Source organism: Microcebus murinus, chromosome 4, assembly GCF_040939455.1.
Source record: "Microcebus murinus isolate Inina chromosome 4, M.murinus_Inina_mat1.0, whole genome shotgun sequence".
In the NCBI taxonomy this organism is placed as follows: Eukaryota; Metazoa; Chordata; class Mammalia; order Primates; family Cheirogaleidae; genus Microcebus; species Microcebus murinus.
In genome coordinates, this window is record NC_134107.1 from 49147710 (window position 1) to 49156011 (window position 8302).

At 44.1% G+C, this 8302-nt stretch overlaps 1 long non-coding RNA gene across 1 annotated transcript; it reads left to right on the forward strand.

The window, feature by feature from the left end:
• Positions 1-141: 141 nt before the first annotated feature.
• LOC105859949 (uncharacterized) lies at positions 142-7762 on the forward strand. Its single transcript, XR_001148758.2, has 3 exons — positions 142-828; positions 1998-2154; positions 7203-7762. It is a non-coding gene; the product is annotated as an uncharacterized LOC105859949 (long non-coding RNA).
• The last annotated feature ends 540 nt before the right edge of the window (positions 7763-8302 follow it).

Below are 8302 nucleotides of genomic sequence, written 5' to 3' on the forward strand. Positions count from 1 at the left end.
CGGCGGGGCCGCGGCGGCGGCTGCAGAGGCTCGGCTCGGCTCGGGCGGCGCGGCGCGGCGCGAGCGATGCTAAGAATGTTCGGAATGAGGACAGGAATGAAATGAACGCCGGGACCGAACTCGCTCCGGAGGGGTGGGGCCTCGGTGACGTCATGCGGCCTGCCGCCCGGGACCGGGGGCGGGGCCTGCCGCCGCGGGTGACGTCATGGGGATTCGGGGCGGGCCGGCTCGGCCGCTTCGCTGTTAGGGCGCCGGCTCCCCACGGAGGGGCGGCGGGGCGGAGTCTCGCGCCCACGGGGGAGCGCGGCGCGCGGGGCAGCGCCCTCCCCCTCCCGGCGCGGGCTCCGGGCTTTGTCCCGAGCTGGGGCGGGGCGGACGCGCGCAGGGTGGCTCGGAGGTGCCTGCGCCCGCGCGGAGAGCTGTGGAAGCTTGGGTTTCCTCTTGGGGGCTGGCGCCGCGCCTGCCGTGCCTCAGTTTCCCTAATCCGGGAGGCGGAAGCGCGGACGGCGCCCTGAGCGCTCCCGGACTCGCGGAAGTCTCCGAGTGTGGGGAAGGGCAGTGTCTTTCCTGGACATTCAGGTGGTTTTTCTCCAGTGCGGCGGACGCCTTCCCCGGCAGACTCCAGGCTGCCATTTCTTTCCCTCTTCCCTTTCACTTTATGAAAGTTCGCAGCTCTCGCTCAAGTCGACGTCTGTCCTCCTGTTGGGAAGGAGAACCTTCTGCATAGCAGAAAAGAATAATTACAGACTTCATCATAATCCTGCCCTGCTAGCACTGTCGTCTTCTCCAAGGCACTTAAACTAAGTTCGCCGGTTCTCGTTTTCGAAAGTTAGAGATCCGCTAAGAACTTCCGAATCTGTAAAATGCTCTATCCCGCAACTACTTTCCTTGTCTAGAAACTTCATTTCAATAATAAAAGAGTAATTTCAACCCTGGAGATGACGGCGCTAAAGAGACATAGTAGACCCTGTCGATAAATCAGAAAACAGGGCTAAAGTTGACCCACTGGGAACAGAACTGTCTAAAGTTTTAGATAAGTGTAATTTTCAATTACACTGAAAGTCGCAAAGCAATTCCTGCACAATGGATCTCTTTCCTTCTGGACACTTTGCTTTTCCAGTTGGGGCCCCAGGATAAATGATAAATAACGGCGCCTATGTTGTGCACCAGGAATCGCTAAATATGAGTAACTGAGGAAAATACAATGTGACTCACTGCAGCACATTTTCTACAAAACATAACTTTTACTAATGCAGGTTTAATTTAAATTTTTGTTGAGGTAATTGAAGAGTCAATGTGCAGTTGTAAAAGAAAAAATAATAACAGAGAAATCCTTTGTTCACTTTGTCCAGTTCTCCCCGCAGGTAATGTCTTCCAAAACTATAATAGAATATCACAATCAGAATATTGACACTGATGCAATCCACCGATCTTGTTCAGATTTCCCCAGTCTTACTTGCACTCACTTGTGTTGTGCCTGTATTTAGTTCAAGACAATTTTGCCACCTGTGTTGGTATTCATACCACAGTCAAGTACAAGTGCACTTCATCTCTAGTTCCTAGGCAATAGTAAGGTGATACAGTGAGGTTTACAATAATAAACCCAGCCACTTTGGCACTGGGTTTTGGAGACATGTTAGAAAACACATAATCGATTTGGCATTAATACTAGGCATATCTCTCTCCAAATATCATCTTCAGAAAGCACCAGATAAAGTTCAATGGCAGTGCCAGCAACTGGTTGGGTTTCTAAACTACTATTTGTTGGCCCAGTACACCTGAACATCTTTCAGTCACCTTGCAATATAATGCCTCCCTGTGCCTTACTGAATTAAGGAAAAATTCCCTGGCCTGGGATTTAAAGCTCTTCATAACATGCTGTGACTTCCTGACCAGTACTTTCTCCAACTTCTCCCAGCTACAAACACATGTATTGAGACTCATCTTTAAGACTTTTTCCTCCAAGAAGGCTGCTAAACTAGATATTTCTTCCATAGGACCACTGAAGCTCCTTGCTCCAGACACACTGCTTGTACTCCGTCTTAGTTACCAGCATATGTTTGTTACTGGTGATGCCTACCTGTCTGAGCCCCTAAAAGGTACACCGGGATTCATTCAGCTAAGTATACCCTGCCGAAGACCTGCACAGAAATGGTAAGTGACTGTCTTTGTCATCACTCCACTTTATCTGCTCCACACGTTTTTTCAGTCTCCCCAGCCACCATCTATAGGACATATGAGTTTAGGGCCCATGAGCTGTTCACCACCAGTGTCTGAGGGCAGGAAGAGTAGCTGCCACCTGCTAAAGTGACAGCAGCTACCATGTATTGCATCCATACTCAGCACTCAGCATTTTGCATTTGCCATCTCAATTCTTACGGCACCTGTGTAAGGTAGCAATTGTTACCCCCAACATATACTGATGAGGAACTGAGATGTAGGGAGATTATATGACTTGCTCATGGTAACATAACCAGGAGAGAGCAGAGCCAGAACCTGAATTCCATCTGACTCATGTTTTTAACCTATGCTCATAACCTCTGACCTCTACTGTTGCCAAAGCTAAAATGGATATAAATCATAGCAATAAGATGCCAGGCGCTGTTTTAAATACTTTCCATGTATTACCTCATTTGAGCCCCACAGCTCCCCTATGAGGTAGGTACTGTTGTTATTCTCATTTTATAGGTGAACACATTGAGGATCAGAGAGGTGAGATAACTTGATCAAGGTCACATAACTAGTAAGTAGAGAGCAGGAATGCAGACCCAGACAGTGCAGCTCCAGATGTCATGCTCTTAGCCTTCCACTCAGCTGCCCAAAGGCAGCACACACTATGCTGGACAAAAAGATTAACCACCTGCGGGGTGACCTATCCTGAGAGTCAACAATCATGTGTAACGCTAATGGTACGAGAGCGTGTGTTCCCCCAAGTCTTAGCAAGGAAGACGCTAACTTGACAGGGATCCACGTGATGGTAACAAATCCTGCTGAGACAACCTCTGAGTCAGCCTGAAGCTAGAAAGGAGAGCCAGTGTGTTAGAACTTACCCCTAGGAAGCACATGGCTCTGGGAGATACTGCTTTGGAAGACAAGTAAAGCTGTGTTCATAATAATGAGACAATTTACCTTAATTCTAATTAGGTTGAGCACCTTTTCTTATAGAGGTATGAACTGGTACAACCACTTTGGAAAAGTCTGGTATTAGCTACTGAAGTTGAAGATATGTATACTTTGTGACCCAGAAGTTCCATTCTTTTTTTTTTTTTTTTTTTTTGAGACAGTCTCGCTTTGTTGCCCAGTCTAGAGTGAGTGCCACGGCATCAGCCTAGCTCACAGCAACCTCAAGCTCCTGGGCTCAAGGAATCCTGCTGCCTCAGTCTCCCGAGTAGCTGGGACTATAGGCATGCATCACCATGCCCGGCTAATTTTTTCTATATATATTAGTTGGCCAATTAATTTCTTTCTATTTATAGTGGAGACGGGGTCTGGCTCTTGCTCAGGCTGCTTTCGAACTCCTGACCTCGAGCAGTCCACCCACCTCGGCCTCCCAGAGTGCTAAGATTACAGGCGTGAGCCACCGCACCCAGCCCAGAGGTTCCATTCTTAGCAATACACCCTAGAAAAGTCCAGACATGTGTACACCAGGACACAGATACAAGAATATTCATTGGGCATTTTTGTGATAAACCCAAACAAGAAAGAACCCAGTGCCCACTAATGGTAGAAAGGATAAATGAATTGTGATAGAATAATGCAATGGAATACCATATAGGGATGAAAATGAATGAACAACAGCTACATACAATAAATAACAGGATGAATCCTAAAAATACAAGATTGAGTAAAAGAAGTAGAAAGTAAAAGAATCCATATAGTATAATCATGTTTATATAAAGTTCAAAAACAAGCAAAATTTAACATTATTTAGGGATACACATTTAAAAAGCAAGAGGGAAACTAGGTAGAACAGGAAGTAATTACCAATAAATCTAGGGTAGCACTTATCACTAGAGGGAGGTGTTGTGATTAAAAAGGGAAACATGGGTAGGGGGTTCTGGACAGTTGGTAATGTTTTATTTTTGTCTGGACACATGAATGTTCACTATAATGATTTATTAAGCTATGTATTTGTTTTCAGCATTCTTTTCTACCTATCTGTTACATTTCACAATTTTGTTTTTTAAGTTAAAAGTCCATGTTAAAGAGAGCTGTCAGTATTCAAACGTCTCCCATGTGCCAGGGGCTTCACCTGGTTGTGAGTCTCACCCCTTCTCATGTTTTCATACTCCTTTCTGTACACATAGTTTTTTCTCTCTTCCAGGTCTTCAACTTCACTCTGTACTGGATCTTTTCCATCGGCATTCAAACGCTCATAATCTCTCTCCCATCTTAAAAACAACAACACAAAATAACTTTCTGTTATTCTAACCTCATCCTCAGCTACTGCACTCCCCACCCTTTCCAGCAAAGCTTCTGGAAGGAATTGTCTGGCCTCATTGCCTCTATTTCTTTACCTCTGGCTTACTTCTCAACCCTCTCCAAATGAGCTTCTGCACCTATCACTTATTGCATCAAAACAGTTGTTCTGGCTTTCATGACTCAGTGTAGCTAGTTCAATGGACCTTTCATCCACCCCGTCTTACTTGGATTATGTGACATGACTGCCCACCACCTCCCTGAGGCAATCTACTCACTTTATTCCTACTTCTGTGGCTGCTCTATCTCGTTTTGCTTGGCTGACCCATGCTCCTCTAGCTAGCCATTACATTTCATAGTTCTGGATCCTAGGCTTTCTCCTAGGCTCACTCTGGATCCTGTCTTCAGCTAAGCTATTCACTGCTTTGGTTTCTGTTACTATTTGTTTGCTGTTGCCTTCCAAACATGCACATGTAACCCATATCTCTCTTTGGAACCACAGATCAGTATATCTAATCTCTTGCTTGATATCACCATCTGGGTATCTCAAAAGTCTCTCGAACAACCTGTCCAAAACCATGGTCTTCCACTACAAACATGATCCCTCTCAGATATTTTCCATATCTGGGAAGTCACCAGAAACCTAGATGTCAGGCTTGATATACCCCTACCTGATGAACACCCTTCAAGAACATTCTATCATATTTAGAAAAAAAAGTCTTCCTAGGGACTGCAATGATCTAACCCTCCCCCCTCCCACTTTTTCAGACACCTTGTATCTCTCCCTCCCAATGATGTGTTCCTCCCACACTAGATAACTTTTAATTCCTCCAATTTATCATTTGCCCACAGGGCCCTTGTGTATGTTAGTATAGCTCCTTGGAATACCTTCTCCCCTCTTAGCTAATTAATTCCTCTCCTGTGATTGGCTCAAATGTTATCTCACTGAGCAAGTCTTTCCTGATTCCCCAGACTTTATCTCCTGGTTTTCTATTGTATTAATTATCTAATGCTGGGTAACAAATCTCTCCAAAACTTAATGTCTTAAGATAGTAATCACCATTTATTATTTCTCACCATTTTTGTGTCTGAGAATGGCATGGCTAGGTGGTTCTGGCATGTGGTTTCTCAAGGGACTCCAGTCAGATGTTAGCCAGGAATGCAGTTATCTGAAGGTTTGACTGGGATTGTAGTTTCCACTTCAAGACTGCTCACTTGTGTGGCTGGCAAGTTGGTATTGGCTGTTGATGAGAGCTTCCCCTCTACGTGGGCCTCTCCATATTTCCTGGGCTTCCCCACAGCATGTTGACTTGATTGCAAAGTCAAGCATTGAGGGGGAGAGAGAGCGAGGGAAGGAGAGTGAGAGAGAGTGAGCAGAAGCTGTATCTTTCTGTATGAACCAGCCTCAGAAGCCACATAGCATGACTTTTGGCATATTCTATTTGTTAGAAGTGAGTCACTAAGATTGGCTCCAATTGGGGTGGGGGGTGGAATTAGATTCTGCCTTTTAGAGGGAGAGTGTCAAAAAATCTGCAGATATATTTCAAACATCACTTCACCTTTACTCTCCCTTCCTGGACTTATCACAATCTGTAATTTTATATAACATATAATTATATTATAAAAATATAGTATATACTTGTATGATTATTTGATTAATGCCTACCTCCCTGCTATTGTTTGGATATGGTTTGTCCTCCTCAAAACTCATGTTGAAATTTAATTACTGATGTAACAATGTTGAGAGGTGGAACCTTAAGAGGTGGGGCCTAATGGAAGGTGTTTGGGTTATGGGAGTGGATACCTCATGAGTGCCTTGGTGCTGTTCTTGCAATAGGGACTTCTTGTTCTCACTAAACTGGATTAATTCCCACAAGAACAGGTTGCTATAAAGCAAGGATGCTTTTCATGTTGGGCCCCTTCACACATGTTCATTTCCCCTTTGAGCTTCCACCATGTTCTGACACAGCAGGAAAGCCCTCACCAGAAGCTAGCACCATGCTCTTGAACTTCCCAGCCTGTAGAACTATAAGTCAGATAAACCTCTTTTCTTTTTTTCTTTTTATTTTCTTTCTTTCTTTATTTCTTTCTTTTTTTTTTTTTTTGAGACAGAGTCTCACTCTGTTGCCTGGACTAGAGTGCCATGGCATCAGCCTACCTCACAGCAACTTCAAACTCCTGGTCTCAAGGGATCTTCCTGCCTCGGCCTCCCAGGTAGCTGGGACTACAGGCACGCACTACCGTGCCTAGCTAATTTTTTCCATTTTTAGTTGTTTCACTAATTTCTTTCTATTTATAGGGGTCTTACTCTTGCTCAGACTGGTCTTGAACTCCTGAGCTCAAGCAATCCTCCCACGTTGGGCTCCCAGAGTGCTAGCATTACAGGCATGAGCCACAGCACCTGGCCCTCTTTTCTTTATAAATTACCCAGCCATACGTGTTCTATGGCTACTATTCCTACTTCTGTGGCTGCTCTATCTCGTTTTGCTTGGCTGACCCATGCTCCTCTAGCTAGCCATTACATTTCATAGTTCTGGATCCTAGGCTTTCTCCTAGGCTCACTCTAGATCTATTATAGCAACACAAAAGGAACTAAGACACTTCCCATACTAAAACAAGGTTTTTTGGAACAAGAATCCTATCTTCTTTGCACATCATTTTTTTCCCTAATACCTAACATATTACCTGGCACATAAGTGTGGAATAAATATGAATAAGTTATTAATTATATGTAACACCCACAACAATCCTTTAAGGCAGGTATTGTTCTTTCCATTTTACAGATGGCAAACGGAAAGTCAAAGAGTTGGATAACTTGTTCCAGGACCAAAATGTGAATCCATGTCTCTCTGATTCTAAGCCAAGACTATTTCTAGGACTTCAGACATTCTCTGTGTAACCACAAAAGAGGAACAGGAGCTTCTTTGACCTTGGTAAAGTAATCTCTGTGTTTCCACATTTCCTCATCAAGTATCCTTGGAAGAGCTAATTATGTATCCCAGATGTATGGATTTAAGGACAGGACTGTCCTTAAGGTGAAAGAATATTCAGATTCTCGTCATTAAAAAATCTCCCTTGTGTCTATATACAGGGACAAGTATCTGGAAAAAAATAATAAAAAGATTTAAAATAAAAAATAAAAAAAAATCTCCTAAATAGTTGGTCTTTGTGAGCTTGCTCATCATGAGCAAAGTGAAGAGAATATGGAGCATCTGAAATTATAAACCTACTCATGGTGGGCTCACCTACAGCAATCACTGGGAAGACTATTTCCTCTCATCAGCAAAATCTTCTCTCTGGCCCCATGCTGTCCTCTATTCCTGAAGAAGGTCCTATCTCTTTCCTCGTTAAGGAGAAAGGGACCATTCAATAGCTGTTCTATTGAATGGGATCATTAGTCACTTGTAGCTATTTAAATCACACCTGTAATCCTAGCACTCTGGGAGGCCTAGACCGGTGGATTGCTCAAGGTCAGGAGTTTGAGACCAGCCTGAGCAAGAGCGAGACCCCATCTCTACTATAAATGGAAATAAGTTAACTGGCTAACTAAATATATATATATATATATATTTATATATATATATATATAAAATTAGCTGGGCATGGTGGCACATGCCGGTAGTCCCAGCTACTAGGGAGGCTGAGGCAGGAGGATCACTTGAGCCCAGGAGTTTGAGGTTGCTGTGAGCTAAGCTGATGCCACGGCACTCCAGCCAGGGCAACGGAAGTGAGACTTTGTCTCAAAAAATAAATAAATAACTAGGGGCACCCACCAGGGTTCTCGGAAGGTGTTGGGTTTCCACATGTCCCTAAGGAGTTAGAAACCCACCTGTGCTGTGTTCTCAGTATGGATTGTTAGCATATTTTAATACTGTCTTCTCTT